The sequence below is a fragment of the Podarcis liolepis genome, assembly GCF_965112155.1.
Source record: "Podarcis liolepis genome assembly, chromosome: 2".
In the NCBI taxonomy this organism is placed as follows: Eukaryota; Metazoa; Chordata; class Lepidosauria; order Squamata; family Lacertidae; genus Podarcis; species Podarcis liolepis.
The window spans coordinates 15,296,652-15,321,249 of NC_139555.1; the positions used below are offsets into that span (position 1 = coordinate 15,296,652).

General features: G+C 47.4%; 1 long non-coding RNA gene across 3 annotated transcripts in view; it reads left to right on the forward strand.

Moving 5' to 3' along the window:
* The window catches only part of LOC310700693, a 74,224-nt gene that overhangs the window by 18,564 nt on the left and 31,062 nt on the right, over window positions 1-24,598 (forward strand). The window contains exons 3-4 of one of the 3 annotated variants that reach the window (XR_014522722.1): window positions 16,127-16,196; window positions 21,532-21,647. This is a non-coding gene — a long non-coding RNA (uncharacterized lncRNA). Of the gene's footprint in view, window positions 1-16,126; window positions 16,681-21,531; window positions 21,648-24,598 lie in introns of those variants that run through there. The other 2 variants (XR_014522721.1, XR_014522723.1) reach the window with 2 other exon arrangements.

The following is a 24,598-nucleotide window of genomic DNA, read 5'->3' on the forward strand; positions in this document are numbered from 1 at the left end:
TCGAAGCTACCAGCATGAGTTTGACCAAACTGCGGGAGGCAGTGGAAGACAGGAGGGCCTGGCGTGCTCTGGTCCATGGGGGTCACGAAGAGTCGGACACGACTAAACGACTAAACAACAACAACACACCGTCTTTGATTAATCAGGCATCGTTCTAAAAGTGGTAGTCGCTCCTTCTTCCCCCCTCCCCTTTTCTAATTTGGGACCTGCCATTTAATTCTCCCCTTTCCCCCTCCCATCACATCTTTCCAGGCTTTTATTGGCAGAAGGAGCCAGACAGAGGCTTAATACCCCTTGCACTCTTGACGCTTTTGCAGCATGGAGTAGCTGGCATTGCAAGGGGAAAGGGGGCAATTTCCCTATCCCTATCGTCAAGGAGGGGACACGGGTAGCGCTGTGGGTTAAACCACAGAGCCTGGGACTTGCCGATCAGAAGGTTGGCGGTTCGAATCCCCATGATGGGGTGAGCTCCCGTTGCTTGGTCCCTGCTCCTGCCAACCTAGTAGTTTGAAAGCACGCCAGAGTACAAGTAGATAAATAGGTATCGCTCCAGTGGGAAGGTAAACGGCGTTTCCGTATGCTGCTCTGGTTTGCCAGAAGCAGCTTAGTCATGCTGGCCACATGACCTGGAAGCTGTACGCCGGCTCCCTCGGCCAATAAAGCGAGAAGAGCTCCACAACCCCAGAGTCGGCCACGACTGGACCTAATGGTCAGGGGTCCATTTACCTTTATCGTCAAGGAAGACGTCAGGCCGAACCTACCCATCCTGGCTAGTAGCCAATGGTAGCCTCTTCCTCCATGAAATTGTCTAATCCTGTTTTAAAGCTTCCAGGTGACCTGGGTTCTTCCAGATGACTCAATCACCCAACCTCATTTGTCCGCAGGGTGATTGAGCGATGTTTGTTATTTAATGAACATTTGTTCTGGGTTGTGGTTGTTTTTGGGTTTTTTTTGTCAATTAATTTTTATTAGTTTTCCAAATTTTTAACAAATGAACAACAAATTTAACACAGATTTAAAAACTGACTTTTCATTCCCCCCCCCCTTTCAAGGTGCTTCTTTCCCCTCCCTCCTGTGCTGCTTACAGTAAAATACTTTTTCTTAATTTCTAATACTTTTCCACCCACAGTTCTAATTTGTTCGCGGGGAGATGTGACTTTGCTTCCAAGCAAGCGCAACCCCACATTTCCCAGAGTGTTTCTACGTCACTCTCCTTTATCCGAAAAAGTCTGATCTTTCGTGCGAAGCAAGCTTTGTTGCGCAAAACCTCCCAAATATTCTGTAAAAACGTCACATCATGAATGTGCTGGTGTGAGATTGTATCCCACCAGAAAACTGTGACAGACTGTGAATTATACTCGGAGTTGAGAGTGGATTTCATGCTCTTTATTCGGCTCATAGCGGTGAGGAGGAATGGAAGTTCCCCCAGAATGTCTGCTTTATATACATTAATTACACAATGGGCTCCAAGTGATTGGCTAATTCCATGATTCACCTGTAGGCCAATCAGGTTGCGGATTCACTTCCACCTGGAGCTGGATTGGGTGGCTTCTGTGGACTAATCAGACTGCTGCATTCTAGATCCTATTGTTCCAGGACCAATCAGACCGCTGCATTCTGGATCCTATTGTTCTAGGACAAATCAGACTGCTGCATTCTGAATCCTATTGTTCTAGGACCAATCAGACTGCTGCATTTTGGATCCTATTCAACTCAGTACATAACAGACTGGAAGCACTTTTTTTTTGCAATGGAAAAACGAGAGCATGTGTTCCCCAGACACAGAGGCAGGGAAGGGGAGCGAAATGGTTCACAGTCAGCCCGAGATGTTCTTTAAACACAGCCTAGAATGGTCCCTCACTGCCACCGGAAAAGCTGGGGAGGGAGTTTCCAAGCAGGAATTCCACAAGATCCCACAGGAAAACAGGCAGGAAAAGACGCTGGATGAACCTAGAGTGCACCAAAAAAAAAAGTCCCGGACATGTGTCCCTTTGCAGCATTCAGAATAATAGGCTCAAGATGAGGTTTTGTTCTCTCTCTCTTCTCCCCCCCCCCCCAAGCCTGCCTGTCGCATTTGCTTCATTGCTGAATCTCATGCCAAAGGCCCTCCGTAACTAGCTGGGGACGAGGCACAAGTGTGAGTCACAAACAGAAAACTTAAGTCGGGCTCAGATATTTCAAGGCGCTGCCCGGAAAACAGAACCTCCAAGCCTCACGCTAGTGTGGAAGGGACAGCAGTCTAGGAGGTTATTCAGAGTCCATGGCCAAAACTGAGTTAACGTAGTTCACTTGACTGCAGCTGCACTTTGAAGCGGGGGAAATTGACAATGCCAAATTGTTGGGTTTCCCCACCCCACCCCCATATTTTATTTTATTTTTTAAAATCAAGTTTCTCGGCGGCATCGTTATGAGGAAGAGCTTGTGAGAACACATTGATGCAGTTCAGTAATAATTGCTCATTGCTGTTCAGCATGGACCTGAAGCTTATGTGCTGTGTTATCAAGCCTGCTTCGTCTTACTTCGTCTTACAGTGGTACCTCAGGTTAAGTACTTAATTCGTTCTGGAGGTCCATTCTTAACCTGAAACTGTTCTTAACCTGGAGCACCACTTTAGCTAATGGGGCCTCCTGCTGCCGCCGCACTCCCAGAGCCCAATTTCTGTTCTTATCCTGAAGCAAAGTTCTTAACCTGAAGCACTATTTCTGGGTTAGCGAAGTATGTAACCTGAAGCATATGTAACCCGAGGTACCACTGTATTAGTTTATTAAATTTCTACACAGCCCTTCGACCAAGGATCACAGGGCAGTTTACAATATAAAAACACAAAACATAGTAGCAAACAAAGAGCCAGTGTGGTGTAGTGGTTAGGAGCAGTGGACTTGTAATCTGGTGAACCGGGTTCGCTTCCCCGCTCCTCCACAAGCAGCTGCTGGCCAGCATGACTAAGCCGCCTCTGGCGAACCAGAGCAGCGCATGGAAACGCCGTTTACCTTCCCGCTAGAGTGGTACCTATTTATCTACTTGCACTTTGACGTGCTTTCAAACTGCTAGGTTGGCAGGAGCAGGGACCGAGCAACGGGAGCTCACCCGATCGTGGGGATTTGAACCGCTGACCTTCTGATCGGCAAGCCCTAGGCTCTGTGGCTTTAACCCACAGCGCCACCCGCTGTCCCTTTGAGCTGCAAAAGCCAACCCCAATTTTTCCTATAACGTTGACAAGCAGGGCAGCTTCCTGTTTCCTCCTGTGTTTCCAGAGCAAAAATGCAGCATGCCTCATTGCCATGTTTTTTATGCTGGATAAAGCTTGACGTTGCATTTCTACTTGTGCAGCTGTTAAAGCAGGGGTAGGTAATCTAAGGCCCGTGGGCCGGATGCAGTCCAATCGCCTTCTCAATCCGGCCCACGGACGGTCCAGGAATTTACATGAGTAGAATGTGTGCTTTTATTTAAAATGCATCTCTGGGTTATTTGTGGGGCATAGGAATTCCTTCATATATACCATATTTTTCACTCTATAGGATGCACCGGATCATAGGAGGGGGAGAACAGGGGGGGGGGATTCTCCCTCTCTCTGCTCAGCGTCCCTTCAGCGAAGCGACAGGAGAAACGGAGCCCCTTCCATTTCTCCTCCCGCTTCACTGAAGGGGCGCTGCGCAGCTCTCCCTGTCTGCTGAAGCCAGGAGAGTCTTGCTCTCCCAGCTTCAGCAAAAGGAACCCGAAGCCTCTGGAGTGCAGCGCGAGTTCCCGCTGCGCTCCAAAGGCTTCAGGCGGTTATCCCTGAAGCCTGGAGAGCGAGAGGGGTCGTTGCGCACCGACTCCTCTCGCTCTCCAGTCTTCAGCGAAAGCAACGCGAAGTGTCCAGAGCGCTCCCTCTGTGCTTCGGAGGCTTCGCGTTGCTATCGCTGAAGCCAAGGAGCCTGCATTCGCTCCATAGGACGCGCACACATTCCCCCTTAATTTTTGGAGGGGGAAAACTGCGCCCCATAGAGCGAAAAATACAGTATTTTTTTCAAAATATAGTCTGGCCCCCCACAAGATCTGAGGGACGGTGGACTGGCCCACGGCTGAAAAAGGTTGCTGACCCCTGTGTTAAAGGGACCTGTCAATCAAAGGAGGCTGATCTCAGGTGTCAGGGAGCCTTGATTTCTAGATCAGCATTTTGGTCTCCTGAGTTTGAGTGGAAGGCCTTGAAGGAAGAGCTTCCTTGCAACTAACAATATACGATATACAATATCTTTATTGTCATTGTCCCATGCAGAACAATGAAATTGAAAAACTACATAAAACATTCAAAAACCCCTAAAAACTCTGAAACCCCATTTTAAAATACACTATTACTATAGAGACCCCTTATGCTGCGTTTAGAACCAGAATTGCATTTGCGTAGAAACTGTTTCTCAGGCGGCTGGTCCTGGCCTTTATAACCCTGTACCTTCTTCCAGAAGGCAGAAGCTGAAAGAGATGATTTCCGGGGTGCGTACTATCCTGCGCTATCTCTGCCGCTTTCTTATGGCACCTGGCAGCATAGATTTGATCTAAGGTGGGAAGAGTGCACCCAATTATTCTCTCTGCAGTCTTTACAACCTTGGATAGCATTGTTTTTTCCCTGGCCGTGCAGCTCCCAAACCACACACACAGACCATAAGTTAATACGCTCTCCACAGTGCAATGGTAAAATGCCATCAACAGGTCCTTTGAGAGATTGTTTTTCCGGAGGATTCTCAGAAAATACAGCCTCTGCTGTGCTCTCTTCATCAGGTCTTTGCTGTTTTCTCCCCAGGTTAGGTCATCTCTCAACTCCATTCCCAGAAATCGAAACACCGAGACCTGTTCCACGCACTTCCCCTCAATAATAAGTGGCTGAATATTCAATTTACATTTCCTAAAGTCCACAGTGATCTCTTTTGTTTTCTTTAAGGTAAGGAATAAGTTGTTTTTCCTGCACCACTCCCCCAACTCCCCCAACCCCTTCTCTCCAGACTTTCTCAGCGCTTTACTGCTGCCCTCCAGTTAAATCTCCAGGCATGCCCAGGGTACAGGGCGTGGGATGCTCCCCGGTGCTAAATCCAGTTGCCTCCATGCCTCGCATGCCATTGCAAACCAAGCAGAAGGTGCTGGGCTGTCTGGGGCTCACTGGCCTGTCACAATGGGTTTGCGTCTCAGGACCGCTGCGCCTGCGTTGGCAAAGCTCAGAGCCTCTGGAATGCAACTGTTGTTTTTGCCTTGGCTGGCTGTTGGAACGCCAGGTGGGAAATCCACACCCAGAGACGCTGATGCGCACAGATCTCTGCACACGTCCACAGACATGCACGAAGGCACTGCCGGCAGAAGCAGGCAGAATTGCATTCAGAGGAGAAGCACTTATAACCACTGGAGTTTTCTTTGCATCACTGCGCTACAATTCCCAGAGCTCCCGGGGAAGAGTGATTGACTGTTAATCCACTTGGGGAACTGTAGCTTGTGGGGGGGGGGGATAGGAGCCTCCTAACACCCTACACCCAGTAGTGATGTGTGGAAGTGAGAGCTGGACCATAAAGAAGGCTGATCGCCAAAGAACTGATGCTTTTGAATTATGGTGCTGGAGGAGACTCTTGAGAGTCCCATGGACTGCAAGAAGATCAAACGTATCCATTCTTAAGGAAATCAGCCCTGAGTGCTCACTGGAAGGACAGATCCTGAAGCTGAGGCTCCACTACTTTGGCCACCTCATGAGAAGAGAAGACTCCCTGGAAAAGACCCTGATGTTGGGAAAGATGGAGGGTACAAGGAGAAGGGGACGACAGAGGACAAGATGGTTGGACAATGTTCTCGAAGCTGCCAGCATGAGTTTGACCAAACTGCGGGAGGCAGTGGAAGGCAGGAGTGCCTGGCGTGCTCTGGTCCATGGGGTCATGAAGAGTCGGACACGACTAAACAACTAAACAACAACAACCCCCTACACAAACTACAGTTCCCAGGCTTTTGTTAAAGTGGTATAACCGTGCTCTAAATGTTCAGGTCAGGTGTGTGCCTCGAGATATATTTTTTGATTAAGCGGTATATGAACAAAAAGGGTGTGTGAGCTTCCTTGCTTGCTCTTTCTATAAAGGCACATGGGCCGTTACAGCACAGGGTTTATATCAGGGGTCAGCAAACTTTTTCAGCAGGGGGCTGGTCCACTGTCCCTCAGACCTTGGGGGGGGGCAGACTATATTTTGAAAAAACACACCAAAACAAACAAATTCCTATGCCCCACAAATAACCCAGAGATGCATTTTAAAGAAAAGGACACATTCTACTCATGTAAAAACACGCTGATTCCCAGCCCGTCCACGGGCTGGATTGAGAAGGCGATTGGGCCGGATCCGGCCCCCAGGCCTTAGTTTGCCTACCCAGGTTCTGTTTTCAGAACCTGCCTGGGCTTCCTCTCTGAACGAGATGTTGCCTGGCTGTGTCAGAAGGGGGCGCTCTTGCTGCACAAGCCAAGGTCAAGGGTTTTGCCCAGACAGGCAGGAATGCGCTCTGCATTCCACATGCCCATTTTATACTTAAAATCATTGGAGTTGCATTAAAAGGTATGTCAACAAAGTATTAAGAGAGGGGCTCTTTGGAAGAGTGAAGAAGAGGGTGGGAGCATCTGAAGGGAATATCCCTACCCAGATTTTGGAAAACCTTCAACCTGAGCAATCTTGAGTTCTGGTAAAGAATGGCAGATAGCCTTGGTGTGTGATCGATCCTAAAGGAAGCCAAGGGACAAAGCGCAACACGCTAACTTTTTGTGATTTGGGTCAGCTTCATTTCTTACACAAACGAAACAGAACACAACCAGCCCATCCCTCCAGTTGTACCAAGGTATTTGGCTACAATAAACATGCAGTGATTGGCCATTTTGCTTTCTGCATTTTTTTTTAAATTACGCTTTTCAGGTTTATACATTTCACCAATTCTACAATCACTTTAACATTTCAAAGCTCGACTTCCTTCCCCCTCTTTCTGTGGTTCCTTAAATTTATTTCTAATACCTTCTGCATATCCAAATTAATTTAATTTGCTCATTTATTCAGCTGCTTTAAATGTGTACTCTTATAAAACTGCAGGTTATTACAACAATCCTGCCAATGTTCTTATCTATTTACAGTTTATCTGTAAATATTCAATAAACCATTTCCACTCTGTTATAAAAAGTTTGTTATCTGGATTTCTTATTCTTCCGGTAAGTTTCGCCATTTCCGCATATTCCATAAGTTTTTATATCCATTCTTCCTTTGCTGGGACTTCTGCTTCTTTCCATTTTTGGGCGAGTAACATTCTTGCTGCTCTGGTAGCATACATGAATAAGTTTCTATACAGTAGTTCTGTCCCTATAATTCTCAAAAGAAAAGCTTCTGGGTTTTTTTTGGTTTTTTTACAAAAGCTATTTTAAACATCCTTTTCAATTCATTATATATCATCTCCCAGTAAGCTCTAACCTTACTGCAAGACCACCACATATGGTCAAAAGAACCTTCTTTCTCTTTACATTTCCAACACTTATTTGATTTAGATTTATACATTTTTGCCAATTTACTCGGTGTTAGATACCTCCGACAGAACATTTTCATATAATTTTCTCTTAGACGAAAAAATGCTGTGCTTTCTGCATTTCTTTGCTATCCTTGCGTCTCCGCTCTTTGCTGTGTGACGCTTATTCGTTCTTATGTTGGTTTCTTATTGAAAATGCAATGAAAAATCTACATTTTTCCAAAAGGGAAGTGCCCACATCCCGTGCCTTCTTTCTTTTGCCTTCTCGGGTTGTGCTTTGTTCATCTCTACTGTACGTGGATTTGCTCAGGTGTAAGTCAATGTTGTGTCATCTGCATATCTGAGGAAATATCAACAACCTCAGATATGCAGATGACACAACATTGATGGCAGAAAGTGAGGAGGAACCTCTTAATGAGGGTGAAAGAGGAGAGCACAAAATATGGTTTGAAGCTCAACATCAAAAAAACGAAGATCATGGCCACTGGGCCCATCACCTCCTGGCAAATAGAAGGGGAAGAAATGGAGGCAGTGAGAGATTTTACTTTCTTGGGCTCCATGATCACTGCAGATGGTGACAGCAGCCACGAAATTAAAAGACGCCTACTTCTTGGGAGGAAAGCAATGACAAACCTAGACAGCATCTTAAAAAGCAGAGACATCACCTTGCCAACAAAGGTCCGTCTAGTTCAAGCTATGGTTTTCCCAGTAGTGATGTATGGAAGTGAGAGCTGGACCATAAAGAAGGCTGATCGCCAAAGAATTGATGCTTTTGAATTATGGTGCTGGAGGAGACTCTTGAGAGTCCCATGGACTGCAAGAAGATCAAACGTATCCATTCTGCAGGAAATCAGCCCTGAGTGCTCACTGGAAGGACAGATCCTGAAGCTGAGGCTCCAACACTTTGGCCACCTCATGAGAAGAGAAGACTCCCTGGAAAAGACCCTGATGTTGGGAAAGATGGAGGGCACAAGGAGAAGGGGACGACAGAGGACGAGATGGTTGGAGAGTGTTCTCAGAGCTACGAACATGAGTTTGACCGAACTGCGGGAGGCAGTGGAAGACAGGAGTGCCTGGCGTGCTTTGGTCCATGGGGTCACGAAGAGTCGGACACAACTAAACGACTAAACAACAACAACAAAGTCAGGAAAATGGGGCATCGTTTCTTTGACTTGGGGAGCTCCTTGGCAGGCCTTAAGCCACCTGTGCCCTTTTACTTTTCCGTTATGCCAACGAAAAAACGACTCAGTCGTAATAAATGTGCTGCGAGGTGTGGGGGAAATGAAGGCAGCGGAAAGATACTGGCGACGTCCCTCAGTTTGCTTCCCCCTCCGAAGGCTTCTAGAGATCACAGCCGAGGTCACGACAACTTCCCCTCCACGCCGACCGCCATTTTCTTTGGCGTCATCGTGGTTTCCCATCTCCGCCTCGACTTCCTCGACTGTCCATATATGTTTCTTTTCTCCTCAGCCCTGCCTCTTGTGGCTTGCGTTGAGGGAAGTCTCTTTCCTCACAGACGCGGTTTGTTAAAACGAGTAGGTGTTTGCTTCCTGGAAATGTGATGGTGCGGTTAAGCATTGAAAGATTGTATTTTTTGGGGGGGGGAGGCTGGTGGGCTAGGGCAAGGGGGGAATTCCCTTTGGGGCAACCTGAGGAGGGGGCGTCATCTCCCAGTGGTGGGCAGGACCTGAGGACACCCCCTCTGTCCTCTCCTATTCTAGGCAAGCGAAGACACATAATCAGGGTTCAAGGACATATTCCAGGTAGGCAAAGACACTCAAGGTGGGTTGGGTATGGAGCTGGGCTGGTGAGGAGTACGTATCCTCCAACATTTCTCTGATGAAAATAAGGATGCTCTACTTAACTCAGAACCTAGGGCTTGCTGATCAGAAGGTCGGCAGTTCGAATCCCCGCAACAGGGTGAGCTCCCGTTATTCGGTCCCAGCAGTTCGAAAGCACGCCAGTGCTAGTAGATAAATAGGTACCGCTCTGGCGGGGAGGTAAACAGCATTTCCATGCGCTGCTCTGGTTCGCCAGAAGCAGCTTAGTCGTGCTGGCCATATGACCCGGAAGCTGTACGCCATCTGGCTATGTTTCCTCAGCCACTCTGGGTGGCTCTACTCATCATCATCATCATCATCATCATTATAATAATACTAAAGCGATAAAATACCAAACATTAAAAACTTCCCTAAACAGGGCTGCCAGATAGTTGTTTATTTCCTTGACATCTGATGGGAAGGTGTTCCACAGGGTGGGCGCCACCACCGAGAAGGCCCTCTGCCTGGTTCCTTGTAACTTCACTTTTTGCAGTGAGGGAACTGCCAGAAGGTCCTCAGAGCTGGACCTCGCTGTCCAGGCAGAACGATGGGGATGGAGACACTCCTTCAGGTATACTGGACCGAGGTCATTTAGGGCTTTAAAGGTCAGCACCAACACTTTGAATATAGGGACGCCCTAAGGAGAAGCAGTTCATTCTGGGTTTGGTTTCTGTAAACCCGGGACTGTCCCTGGCAAATAAGGACACTTGGAGGGTGTGGCAGTGTGGTTGCCTAGGGAGAGGGGGTGCAGCCTGGAAAGTGTCCTGAGGGCCAGATAGACAGGCCTGGAGGGCTGTCTCTGGCCCCTAGATGCCTGAGGCCCCAAAATACAGGATGTTGCAGCTACCTTCTTTCGGGAATTTGTGTGTGTGTGTGTGTGTGTGTCTGTCAGGTACAGTTTGTGCTGTTGCTGCAGCAACTATGCCAGGAAAGGCTGCCCCTGACAGAAAATCCCTTTTCCCCATCCAGCTTTTCAAAAGACAGCAAAGGTATTTTGTCACTTGCCCTTTAGGACTTCTGTGGAGACGCTCTCTTCTCACCCACGTTTTTGCTCTGGATTTTATCATTCAACCGATTTCCTTTGTCAGCTCCACATCCCAATTTATGATAGGTATCTTGGCTGGCTAATGCCAAGCCGCCGCTATGTTTGTTTATTGGTTTGGCGAAGAGCTTTTCCCGACTGCTTAAGAAAAGAGGAGGGGAAAGGGAGGGGCCTTGCCTGGATGCAGGGCTTGTAACCCAAATACGGAATGACAACACGCAGGCCAGAAGAACGGCAGAAGGTCTGTCAGGAGCAGATGCACGCAGATGCGTCTTTTCCTCATTCCCTCGGTCAGGCGGCGTCTTGTCCTCGCACATTTTCTAAGTATATCGCGTGGTTCGCATTAGTCATTTGGTGTTGCCCACCTACACTTGGCAACGCTTCCCCAAAAGCCGAATGACGGAGGTTTTAATATTTAGCCCGCCGGAACTGCCACAAATAAACCTGCACAGAGTAGCTCTGCTGGTAGGCTTGTTCTCGACGTTTCTGCACTTCCAGGTCACTTGCATCCTAGGCAAAGGGACTTAGACAGAGTGAAAGGAGATTTCTTCCCTCTTTTCCCCACCTTCCTTGCAAACAAGCAGCAGCAGCAGCAGCAGTGATGCTAGAAGGCTTGTGCTTTCTGGGCCTGGTAATTGAAGGGGAAGGGTTCAGCTCAGTGGCAGAACACCTGTTTTGCATGCAGAAGGTGAGGGGTTCAATCCCCAGCCTCTCCAGATAGGGGAAGATGAGTCCCAGGTCTTAAATCCTGCAGCACCTCTGCCAGTCGGTTTTGACAATACTAAGGATTCAGAGCTGATGAAGCGGCTAGGCTGAAGCCGAAAGGTCGCTCAGTTGCGGATATGCCTGGAAGCGAAAGGAAAGTCCAATGCTGTAAAGAGAAATATTGCATAGGAACCTGGAATGTAAGACCCATGGACCTGGGTAAGTTGGATGTGGTCAAAAATGAGATGGCAAGAATAAATATTGACATCCTGGGCATCAGTGAACTAAAATGGACGGGAATGGGCAAATTCAGTTCGGATGACCATCATATCTACTACTGTGGGCAAGAACCCCGTAAAAGAAATGGAGTGGCCCTCATAGTCAACAAAAGCTGTACTGGGATGCAATCTCAAAAATGATAGAATGATCTCGATACGAATCCAAGGCAGACCTTTTAACATCACAGTAATCCAAGTTTATGCACCAACTACTGGTGCTGAAGAAACTGAAAATGACCAATTCTATGAAGACCTACAACACCTTATAGAAGTGACACCAAAGAAGGACGTTCTTCTCATTATAGGGGACTGAAGACAGGAGGGCCTGGCGTGCTCTGGTCCATGGGGTGATGAACAGTTGGACACGACTAAACGACTAAACAACAACAACAAAGGATGCGGGTGGTGCTGCAGTCTAAACCACTGAGCCTCTTGGGCTTGCTGATCGGGAGGTCGGTGGTTCAAATCCCTGCGACGGGGTGAGCTCCCGTTGCTCTGTCCCATCTTCAGTCAAAGGCGACTATGGGATTGCGGCGCTCACCTTGCTTTTCAGGCTGAGGGAGCCAGCGTTTGTCCACAGACAGCTTTCCGGGTCATGTGGCCAGCAGGACTAAACCGCTTCTGGTGCAACGGGACACTGTGACGGAAGCTAGAACGCACGGAAATGCCGTTTACCTTCCTGCCACAACGGTACCTATTTATCTACTTGCCTGCTTTTGAAAGGCTAGGTTGGCAGGAGCTGGGACAAAGCAACAGGAGCTCACCCCATTGCGGGGATTTGAACCGCTGACCTTCCTATTGGCAAGCCCACGATGCTCAGTGGTTTAGACCACATTGCCACCCACATCCCCTTCATAAAGTGGGCATCTAGTTCAACCCCCTGCAATGCAGGAATTTTTTGCCCAAGGTGGGGTTCGTACCCAGGACCCAGAGATTAAGAATCTCATGCTCTACCCAGGGAGCTACTGTGCTGACACCCTAGTGAAGTTTCCACCAACTGGTGGAGAAAGAGTCATTGAAATATTATTACAGTGGTACCTCAGGTTAAGTTCTTAATTCGTTCCGGAGGTCGGTACTTAACCTGAAACTGTTCTTAACCTGAAGCACCACTTTAGCTAATGGGGCCTCCCGCTGTCACTGCGCTGCTGGAGCACGATTTCTGTTCTCATCCTGAAGCAAAGTTCTTAACCTGAAGCACTATTTCTGGGTTAGTGGAGTCTGTAACCTGAAGCATATGTAACCTGAAGCGTATGTAACCCGAGGTACCACTGTATTATTAATAATAACAACAAGAACAACAGCAATAATAATATTTATACCCGGCATCTGGGTAGCTTCCAACACATATAAAAGCATAATAAAACATCAAACGTTGAAAACATCTTCAGATGTCTTCTAAAAGTTGTGTTGTTCTTTATCTCCTTGACATCCAATGGGTCTGGTCCTCCCAGTTTAGAGGCCCAAGCCAGCCTCTTCTTGCACCTTCTTTTGGAAACAGAGACAAAGGTTAAGGAAAGCAGACCCCCTGTCTGCTACTTGGTTCCCAAAATGAAAGGTCAAGGAAGATGTTTCCTCATACTCTCAGCAATTCTATATAATTCCTGTTGCGAAGCAAGAAGAGAAATGAGAAGTAAAGCAGAAGAGGTTTTTTGTGTGGTCAGCCTGACGACTCTACCAAACCCAGTTATTATCTGCAGTGGAAACGTTTGAGAGGACGTCTGCAAAGGGGCCCACACTCCAAAAGTCACACCCCACAGGCCCTTGAACCATTACAGCAGGGCAGGGGGAACCTGTGGGTCTCTCTGGATCCTACCTTCTGCCTGGCCAATGGGCAAGGTTGATGGGAGCCAGATTTCAACTACATTGGTACCTTGGTTCTCAAACTGAATCCATTCTGGAAGTCTGTTCCAAAACCAAATCGTTCCAAAACCAAGGTGTGCTTTCCCATAGAAAGTATAGTGGTACCTCGGGTTACATACGCTTCAGGTTACATATGCTTCAGGTTACAGACTCCACTAACCCAGAAATAGTACCTCGGGTTAAGAACTTTGCTTCAGGATGAGAACAGAAATTGTGCTCCGGCGGCACGGCAGCAGCAGGAGGCCCCATTAGCTAAAGTGGTGCTTCAGGTTAAGAACAGTTTCAGGTTAAGAGCGGACCTCCGGAACGAATTAAGTACTTAACCTGAGGTACCACTGTAATGCAAAATGGATTCATCCGTTCCAGACTTTTAAAAACAACTCCTAAAACAGCAATTTAACATGAATTTTACTATCTAACGAGATCGCTGATCCATAAAATGAAAGCGGTAAACAACGTACTGCAGTCGCACAATCAATCAATCAGTAGCTGAACTGGATTCCACACAAAACAGAAAGAGCCGCAAAAACCAAAACGAAAAATAAATAGCAAAAACAGACAGACCTCGGCGTAACACTCAAAACGGATATGTGGCACTCAAATCGTCAGCGTAACACTCCAAGCGGAGCACGTTTGGCTTCTGAAAAAAGTTTGCAAACTGGGTTCCAAGGTGTTTGAGAACCAAGGTACCACCATATTCCAAGAGAGCCACAGGTTCTCTCCACCTCTCCGTTAGAGAACATTGAAGGGGGCAACAGTAGCATGGCGAGAACCATAAAGCAAATGTGATAACCTGTTGGGAAACTGTGTACGTGCACCTACTCACACAGTCAATTAATTTTTGGCAGACAGCCAGAAGGCAATCTGAAGGAGTTAGTCTGCCTGGTGATAACAGAGACATGGAGACAGCTCCCTGATTGGTCAAGCTCTTTCAAGGGAGTGATAATGAATGGCCTACTAACTGGAATGTGTTAGTTCAGTGTTCAGAGGTTCAGAATTCTGTGTGTCAGTGTAGGAGTTGTGAGTCATGTCAGAGAGATCTAGCAAAAGATCCATGTTCTATTCCTGTAAACAGTCCACTGTATATAATAAACACCTAACTACAAGTTCCTGGTTCCTGCTTCGTCTATCCTGTCTGCAGCCAAGTCACCAATTGCTTCCGTGGATTCTGCATTAACTCTGCTAGGTCTGGCTAAGGTCCTGCAACTAGTCGGAAAGTTGCGAAACACCAATAGGTTTTCCCAATATAACCTGCCTTGGAAAACGATATAGGAGGAATGCAGAGAGCTGGTGCCCTCCTTGCAGTGGTGAATTGATCCCTCTCCCCACACGCTGCGGCCCCAGTCGGGAGAACAACGAGGCAGCTCTTTGAATTCTTAAAAATAAGCCTGTTAATTGCTTTCGCACAATTAAAAGAACCTGTTAGATGAGCCTCGGCAAGGTGTGGAACAGATTTCAGATTGCGCCAAGGACAGCTAGGATAACAAAACAATAAGAGCTTCTATGAGATTCTAAAATTTAGCAGTGCACTCCAATCCGTTTCCAGCACAGAACCCTCCACCTATGGGATAGTAGCAATTTTTCTTCTCAGGCTGGGAATAGAACAACCTTGCAGGAACTTGCAGTGCAGGAAGTGCAGGAATGGCACACTTTCCTGGTGAAATAAACTACAGAGTCTCAAGATGTGGTCTAAATGTAGGTGCTGCAGCCACCAGGCAGAAATCCAACAGGTGCAGGGAATCCCATGGATTGCCACTTTGAGTCCTGTGATGAAGAAAAGGCAGGATGTGAAAGTAGTAATGATTTTTACATAATGAATGAAAAATTAATAATGGCTTTCAATAGCAGGTTGGGATGTGTGGTATAATTGATTAAACTAAAAATATTTATATAAGGTTATGGCAAAAGGCTAGCCAGACAGAAGGTTTATGTTTGAATTCTGAAGTGTAGGATGTTGTACTTTACTGGGAGCAATTTAAGAAAATATTGATATATTTTATTTACATGATGTTTATTTTGCAATGGATCAGTTTTTATGATGTGTCCGACATTGTAAAGATTTATTGAATGTTATTTATATATCTTTGTCAATGCATTTTGCTTCTAAGTGCAATCAATAGATGTAAAGGCCCTTTAAAATGTGTTTTTTTGGGGGGGGCTATTGGGTTGTTGTTTAATAATAATAATAATAATTTTTTTTTATACCCCGCCCTCCCCAGCCAGAGCCAGTCTCAGGGTGGCTAACACCAGTAAAATTACAGTAAAATCATAATAGGAAAAGAACCAATTTAAAATACAGGTTAAAATGCAATTTGAAATGCAGCCTCATTTTAAAAGTAGCCCATAGATCAAAACCATAAGGGGAGGGAAACATAAGGGTCAGACTGAGTCCAAACCAAAGGCCAGGCAGAACAGCTCTGTCTTGCAGGCCCTGCGGAAAGATGTCAAGTCCCGCAGGGCCCTAGGCTCTTGTGACAGAGTGTTCCACCAAGTTGGGGCCAGTACTGAAAAGGCCCTGGCCCTAGTTGAGACCAATCTAACCACCTTGCGACCTGGGACCTCCAAAAATGTTGTCATTTGTGGACCTTAAGGTCCTCCGCGGCGCATACCAGGAGAGGCGGTCCAGAAGGTACATGTTTTGTGGTTTTATATCTTTGATTTTATTCTGCGAACCGCCCTGAGACCCCCGGGTATAGGTCGGTATAGAAATTCAATAAGTAAATAAATAACACACATGCCTCAACTGCAGAAATCTAGCAGGCAAAACCTCCGCTGGCATGGAGATGGCCCCGAGGTTTCACCCACAGAATTCCAGCCTATTGGGCTGCTGTTAGAGGAAGAGATGCTTTGCCAGAGACAAAGTTGGCGCTCCTTCTGCCTCAGTCCCAGCTTGCTGCTCACGTTATTTCCTCTTCACTTAGGTTACAGGAGTCGTGCTGCAGGAATATCATTGAACCGCCAGGCTCCAGGTACTATGACAACCAGGGCCAGGTGAGCATTGAGATAACAGCAACACCTGCTTGTTCCTAATGGCGTGACTCCTATTTATAGAGCCAGCCCCTTGCCTCTCCAAACTCCGCCAGCTGCAGATTGTGTGATTACCCAGCAACAATTAAGGCCTGCATCCTGACCTCCTCTTCACCCTCGCAACAACCCACCTGCTATGTAAGCTCATCAACCGAGAACCAGCCCTAGCCTCAGGCAACAACACTACCCGTGGCTGCGACAGGTGGCCAAAAGACTCGTGTGCTGCCTACTAAAGCAGGCAGTTTCTTGTTGTCATACAGGTGCCCAGGAAGATGTCTTATATCACATCAGGCCCTAGCTCAGTAGTTGTCTGCAATGACTGATAGTAGCTCTCCAGGGGTTCAGGCAGAAGACTTTTGAAGCTAGGGACGCGGGCGGCACTGTGGTCTAAACCACTCAGCCTCTTGGGCTTGCCAATCAGAAGGTTGGCGGTTCAAATCTCTGCGACGGGGTGAGCTCCTGCTGCTCTATCCCAGCTCCTGCCAACCTAGCAATTCGAAAGCAGGCCAGTGCAAGTAGATAAATAGGTACCACTCCAGCGGGAAGGTAAACAGCGTTTCCATGCGCTCTGGCTTCCGTCATGGTGCTCTGTTGCACCGGACGTGGTTTAGTCCTGCTGGCCACATGACCCAGAAAGCTTTTCTGTGGACAAACACTAGCTCCCTCGGCTTGAAGCAAGAAGAGTGCCACAACAACGTCGCCTTTGAGTGGACTTAACCGTCCAGGAGTCCTTTATCCTTTTTTATTATTTTACCTGTAAAGGGACCCCTGACCATTAGGTCCAGTTGTGGCCGACTCTGGGGGTGCGGCGCTCATCTCGCTTTATTGGCCGAGGGAGCTGGTGTACAGCTTCCGGGTCATGTGGCCAGCATGACTAAGCCGCTTCTGGCGAACCAGAGCAGCGCACAGAAACGCCGTTTACCTTCCCGCCGGAGTGGTACCTATTTATCTACTTGCACTTTGACGTGCTTTCGAACTGCTAGGTTGGCAGGAGCAGGGACCGAGCAGCGGGAGCTCACCCTGTTGCGGGGATTCGAACCGCCGACCTTCTGATCGGCAAGTCCCAGGCTCTGGTTTAACCCACAGCGCCACCCACGTCCCCTTTTACCTGTAGACACAAGGAATTGAACTTCGGCCTTTTTGCATGCAAAGCATGCTCTATATGCATGTACGACAGCCCTTCCCTCTTGTTTTAAATGCTAAATGGAAAGTACCCATTCATTTGCATGCTAAATGGAAGGCAACCCATTCATTTGCATGGGAGGGAACGTTGGGGCAAATGTGTTGCTTCTGCTCACACGGCACTGTGATGGGAGAAACTTTGTCCAGGGATCTGAAGCCACCACCTCAGGGCTTTTTGCAGACTCATTTCTGTATTCAGGACTCGGGGTGGATCTACTATGTAAATCAGTTGGTTCAAGCATGGTACTGATAATGCCCAAGGTTGCAGGTTCGAACCCCATATGGGACAGCTGCATATTTCTGCATTATTATTCTTTGGCAATCACTTGTAGTCAAGTATGATTGTCTTACATCAGGGGTCAGCAAACGTTTTCAGCAGGGGGGCAGTCAACTGTCCCTCAGCCCTTGTGGGGGGCTGGACTATATTTTGGGGGGGAAATGGAACAAATTCCTATGTGCCACAAATAACCCAGAGATGCATTTAAAATAAAAGCACACATTCTACTTATGTAAAAACACACTGATTCCCGGACCGTCCGTGAGCTGGATTGAGCCAGATCCAACCCCTGGGCCTTAGTTTGCCTACCCATGTCTTACATAAACATGGTTTTAAAAGTGAGTCGGTAAGTGACTGTGGAGGCCAATTCTGGATCCACACGTCCTTCCACAGTGGGGACATAGGTTTCCAGGCGGGAGTTGATCACACTGAGGGTTTGCCAAGCGTGACTTCCTCTTAGCATGTTTCCCCCTTTCATCCTAAGTTCAAGCGTCTTCAAAACCCATGACACCTTTGGTAAAGGCTGTTCTCCAACTGGAGCGCTCGCAGGCCAGTGTTTCCCAGTTATCAGTGTTTATACTACATTTTGTTGTTGTTGTTTAGTCGTTTAGTCGTGTCCGACTCTTCGTGACCCCGTGGACCAGAGCACACCAGGCACTCCTGTCTTCCACTGCCTCCTGCAGTTTGGTCAAACTCATGCTGGTAGCTTTGAGAACACTGTCCAGCCATCTTGTCCTCTGTCGTCCCCTTCTCCTTGTGCCCTCCATCTTTCCCAACATCAGGGTCTTTTCCAGGGAGTCTTCTCTTCTCATGAGGTGGCCAAAATATTGGAGTCTCAGCTTCAGGATCTGTCCTTCCAGTGAGCACTCAGGGCTGATTTCCTTCAGAATTGAGAGGTTTGATCTTCTTGCAGTCCATGGACTCTCAAGAGTCTCCTCCAGCACCATAATTTTTTTAGTACATTTTTTTAGTATAAACTAAACTATGGGACAGCTGCATATTTCTACATTCTTCTTCTTTGGCGATCACTCTTAACCATGTAAGATTGTCTTCCATAAACATGCTTTTAACGGTGAGTCGGTAAGTGACTGTGGAGGCCAATTCTGGATCCACACGTCCTTCCACAGTGGGGACATTGGTTTCCGGAGTTGGACGAGATGATCCTCAAGGTCCCTTCTAACTGTATGATTCTATAATGAAGCTTAAGCTTCCATAAAAAGGTAAAGGGACCCCTGACCATTAAGTCCAGTCATGGCCGACTGGGGTTGCAGCGCTCATCTCGCTTTATTGGCCGAGGGAGCCGGCGTACAGCTTCTGGGTTATGTGGCCAGCATGACTAAGCCGCTTCTGGCGAACCAGAGCAGCGCACGGAAACACCGTTTACCTTCCCGCCGGAGCGGTACCTATTTATCTACTTGCACTTTGACGTGCTTTTGAACTGCTAGGTTGGCAGGAGCAGGGACCGAGCAACAGGAGCTCACTCCGTCGCGGGGATTCGAACCGCCAACCTTCTGATTGGCAAGTCCTAGGCTCTCTGTGGTTTAACCCACGGCGCCACCCGTGTCCCTCGTGTATGTAAGCTTCCATACATAGCTGTCAACTTTTCCCTTTCCTTGCGAGGAATCCTATTCTGAATAAGGGAATTTCCCTCAATAAAAAGGGAAAAGTTAACAGCTATGGCTTCCATACCCTCCAACATTTCTCCAATCAAAAAAGGGTGTCCAGTGCTATTTTTCTAGAAAAGGAGGTGCCAGAACGCACCATGAACCTCCCTTGTTCTCTTATAATGGCTATGGTGCCAGAACTGAGTCCCGGTGAGTTCTGGCTGAATAAAAGCCCTGGGGATGTCCTATTCCATACCTTCCAACATTTCTCTGATGAAAACAAGGACTTCCTAAAGAAAAGTGGGGCATTATGGGATCAAATCAGAAACCAGGACAGCTCCAGGACTGTCCCTGGAAAAAAGGGACATTTGAAGGCTCTGAGCTTTGGGGCCTCTAATCCCGGAAGGGCCCCAGAAACAACTTTAGCTCACATTGCTTAAAATTGAGGGTGTCTAGTAGACCCAATTTGAGTCACACGACTCAAGAAGAAGAAGAAGAAGAGTTTGGATTTGATATCCCGCCTTTCACTCCCCTTCAGGAGTCTCAAAGCGGCTAACAATCTCCTTTCCCTTCCTCCCCCACAACAAACACTCTGTGAGGTGAGTGGGGCTGAGAGACTTCAAAGAAGTGTGACTGGCCCAAGGTCACCCAGCAGCTGCAAGGGGAGGAGCGGGGACGTGAACCCGGTTCCCCAGATTACGAGACTACCGCTCTTAACCACTACACCACACTGATGAATTCTTTGTTGTACAGTGGTACCTCGGGTTATATACGCTTCAGGTTACAGACTCCGCTAACCCAGAAATAGTACCTCGGGTTCAGAACTTTGCTTCAGGATGAGAACAGGAATCGTGCTCTGGCGGCAGCAAGTGGCCCCATTAGCTAAAGTGGTGCTTCAGGTTAAGAACAGTTTCAGGTTAAGAACGGACCTCCAGAATGAATTAAGTTCTTAACCCGAGGTACCACTGTATATATTTCAACAATCCCAAAGTCTGAGAGCCAGTAGCACAGATGTTGTAAAGTTGCAGCGATCTGTCTGGGAACAACTCCGTGGAAGAAGATAACAGTGGTAACCCAGGCCTTGTTTGTTGCAGGTTGCAAAGGGGACTCCAAGGCAGTTGCAGCTTCAGGAGCGCCCCCCCCCCCAAATGTAGGGCTGTTGCTGTCCTGGAGTACATTCTAGCTATGTGCAATGAGATGTGTCCCCTGAAAAGGGTGAAATAGCAGGAGGATTTGTCAGGACTGATTTGAAATAATAATAATAATAATAATAATAATAATAATAATAATAATACAGTAATAATAATAATAATTTATTATTTATACCCCGCCCATCTGGCTGGGTTTCCCCAGCCACTCTGGGCGGCTTCCAAAAGAATATTAAAATACTATGATACATCAAACATTAAAAGCTTCCCTAAACAGGGCTGCCTTCAGATGTCTTCTAAAAGTCTGGTAGTTGTTGTTCTCTTTGACATCTGGTGGGAGGGCGTTCCACTGGGAGGGTGCCACTACTGAGAAGGCCCTCTGCCTGGTTCTCTGTAACTTGGCTTCTCGCAGTGAGGGAACCGCCAGAAGGCCCTCGGCGCTGGACCTCAGCGTCCGGGCAGAACAATGGGGGTGGAGATGCTCCTTCAGATATACTGGACCGAGGCCGTTTAGGGCTTTAAAGGTCAGCACCAACACTTTGAATTGTGCTCGGAAACGTACTGGGAGCCAATGTAAAACTCCTAGTAGCACTCAAAGCTGGCTCATGTACCCCAGATATTAATGCCATGGTTAAATGTTCTTTGACTTGAAGCAGGTTTCTTTCCAATGTAGCTAATTCTCCATACAGCTGTGACCAATGACCAAGTAATCAGGGAATACCCATACAGCTGAATTTTGCAATTCAATGCTATTTAGAAATAGCCCTGGTCTTTTTATGCAGCATCGCAGAAGGGTTTTAGGATCCACAGCATTGGTGTAGAGTCCGCTGGCGGTGACTGCTCTTCAATTCCCCACCCCAGGTTGGAAAGGGCTCTTTAAATTTCCCACAATGCCCCAGAGCAATGCTACGTCAGAGGCATTGTGGGAAATTAAAACAGTGGCTTCCAAGCAGTACTGCTTTCACTGGGCTTCTGTTGCTGCCATTTAGCGACAGGGCTCATTCACAAAGGAGGAGGATTGGCTGTCCATAGGCAGAGAGAGGACATTGCATGCATCCAATTTCTAAAGGACAGTCCTTGGTTCAAAGGACTGGCTGGTACAAGTTCCTGATTTAAAGATGAAGATGGCAGAGGAATACAGAGCAGGATCCTTGATGTTCCCCATCAACACCCCACACCCTGGGTTGCAGTCTTCCCTAATATGGTGAGAAATATTGCATTTCTACTTACATGCTAATGCTAATTATTTCTAGATGTGCAAGGTTTTTGCTTATGTGTAAGTTGCTGCCTAAGGTTGCCCCTCCAGATGGTAGTTTGCAGAGGGGACCTCCTCAAAACTGAGGCTCTGGTTTTATTTATTTTTAGGGGGGGCGGAGTATTTCTGTAGCTGTATTTTGAAGCTAGGGACTAATTAGAGTTAGGTTTCCCAGATGATCAGGAAAAAACAAAGGCTGCTCCGTGTACCTTTAATACAGCATGAAGTGCAGAAATCAGCCTTTTATGCTTTTCCACAGCAGAAGCAGTAATGATTAGCACCTGCTAAGGTCTTTGACATAAAAAAAGAAGAAAAAAGATTCACCTGCTGATTTCTGCCTATCTTCAGCTGGTCACTAAAGGCAGAGCAACAAGGGCTTGCAGAAAAGTTGGCAGCCCCTACAGTGGTGCCCTGGTTCTGAAACGCCTTGGTACTCAAACAGCTTGGAACCCAAACACTGCAAACCCGGAAGTAAGTGTTCCAGTTTGTGAACTTTTTTCGGAAGCCAAACGTGCTCCATTTTGAGTGCCACACTTCCGTTTTGAGTGTTGCGCTGAGGTCTGTCTGTTTTTGCTATTTATTTTGTGTTTTCGTTTTTGCGGCTCTTTCTGTTTTGTTTTTATGACTGTGTGGAGCCCAGTTCAGCTACTGATTGATTGATTGATTGTGTGACTGCAGTACATTGTTTACCGCTTTCATTTTATGGATCAATGGTCTCGTTAGATAGCAAAAATCATGTTACATTGCTGTTTTAGGGGTTGTTATTAAAAGTATGGAACGGATTAATGCATTTTGCATTACTTTCTATAGGAAAGCGCGCCTTGCTTTTGGAACGCTTTGGTTTTGGAACGGACTTCTGGAACGGATTAAGTTTGAGAACCAAGGTACCAGTGTAATGGAGATAGAAGGGGTTAGTTTCAGATTCCCCCCCCCCTGCATTGAAAGGGACTTGCAGTAGGGGGCATAAAAACCTGGGATTCTGGGTGCTTATTCCCAGATGTACGGTGATTGTTCGTGGCAAGGGTTTTTGCTGAGAGCTCCCCACCCACCCAGCTAAATGTGTGTGCTTTTCTCTGAACAAGTGGAACAGTTGGTCTCAACCTGCCAGGTGACAGATGGGGAGTGTGTCTGTGTGCTTTCATTCAAGTAAGTCAGGCCCAGGATCAAGCATAAGCCTTAGCAGCCCCCCCACCCCTCCGAAACACAGCCAATTAGTTAGTTTGCTAGGTGCCCTTGGCAGAAGGATGAATATGGGGGGGGGCACTGCCTATTTGCAGCTTCAAAGGGGGGCAAATCAGGATGTTAAGAGGCCAACAATATCATACGCTCCAACTTTTCTCCGATGAAAATAGGGACGTGCTATTCAGCGATGATGATGATGATAATTTTGCTGTTTATACCCCGCCACTCTGACTGGGTTTTCCTAGCCACTCTGGGTGGCTTCCAACATACAGTGGTACCTCGGGTTACATACACTTCAGGTTACATACACTTCAGGTTACAGACTCCGCTAACCCAGAAATATTACCTCATGTTAAGAACTTTGCTTCAGGATGAGAAGAGAAATCGTGCTCCGGCAGCACAGCAGCAGCAGGAGGCCCCATTAGCTAAAGTGGTGCTTCAGGTTAAGAACAGTTTCAGGTTAAGTACGGACCTCCGGAACGAATGAAGTACTTAACCTGAGGTACCACTGTACATAAAAACACAATAAAAACTTTTCAAAAACTTCCCCATGCAGGGCTGGTTTCAGATGGCTCAGGAGCTGGACAACTCCACACCCTCCAATGTTTTCCCAATGGAAATAGGGACATCCTAAAGAAAAGCAGGATATTCTGGGATCCAATCAGAATCCAGGGTGGCTTCTGTCAATCTGTCCCTGGAAAATAGGGACATTTGGAGGGTCTGCAATATCCCCAACCCCATGTTACTTACTCTTGCACAAGGAAGGCTGGAAGTTCTAAACTCCAGAAACACCTCACACCACCCACCCACCATGGATCCCAAATTGGAATGAAGCATGGGATGGAGAATGACCTAGAAGGCATTGCCAGGGGATTGGCAAGCTTGGGTGGGGCTAGTCAAGGCAGAGGGCCTTCTCGGTAGAAGAGGAGGAGGAGTTTGGATTTGATATCCCGCTTTATCACTACCCAAAGGAGTCTCAAAGCGGCTAACAATCTCCTTTCCCTTCCTCCCCCACAACAAACACTCTGTGAGGTGAGTGGGGCTGAGAGACTTCAGAGAAGTGTGACTGGCCCAAGGTCACCCAGCAGCTGCATGTGGAGGAGCGGGGAAGTGAACCCGGTTCACCAGATTATGAGTCCACCGCTCTTAACCACTACGCCACTCTGGCGCCTGCCCCGTGGAATGCCCTCCCCATCAGTTGTCAAACAGAGAAACAACTATTTGACTTTTAGGAGACATCTGGTCAGTCTTGTTCGGGGAACTTGTTAATGGTTGAGGTTTTATTGTGCTTTTAATATTTAATATTTTGTTGGCAACAAAGGTCCGTATAGTTAAAGCTATGGTTTTCCCAGTAGTGATGTATGGAAGTGAGAGCTGAACCATAAAGAAGGCTGATCGCCGAAGAATTGATGCTTTTGAATTATGGTGCTGGAGGAGACTCTTGAGAGTCCCATGGACCGCAAGAAGATCAAACCTATCCATTCTGAAGGAAATCAGCCCTGAGTGCTCACTGGAAGGACAGATCCTGAAGCTGAGGTTCCAATACTTTGGCCACCTCATGAGAAGAGAAGACTCCCTGGAAAAGACCCTGATGTTGGGAAAGATGGAGGGCGCAAGGAGAAGGGGACGACAGAGGATGAGATGGTTGGATAGTGTTCTCGAAGCTACCAGCATGAGTTTGACCAAACTGCGGGAGGCAGTGGAAGACAGGAGGGCCT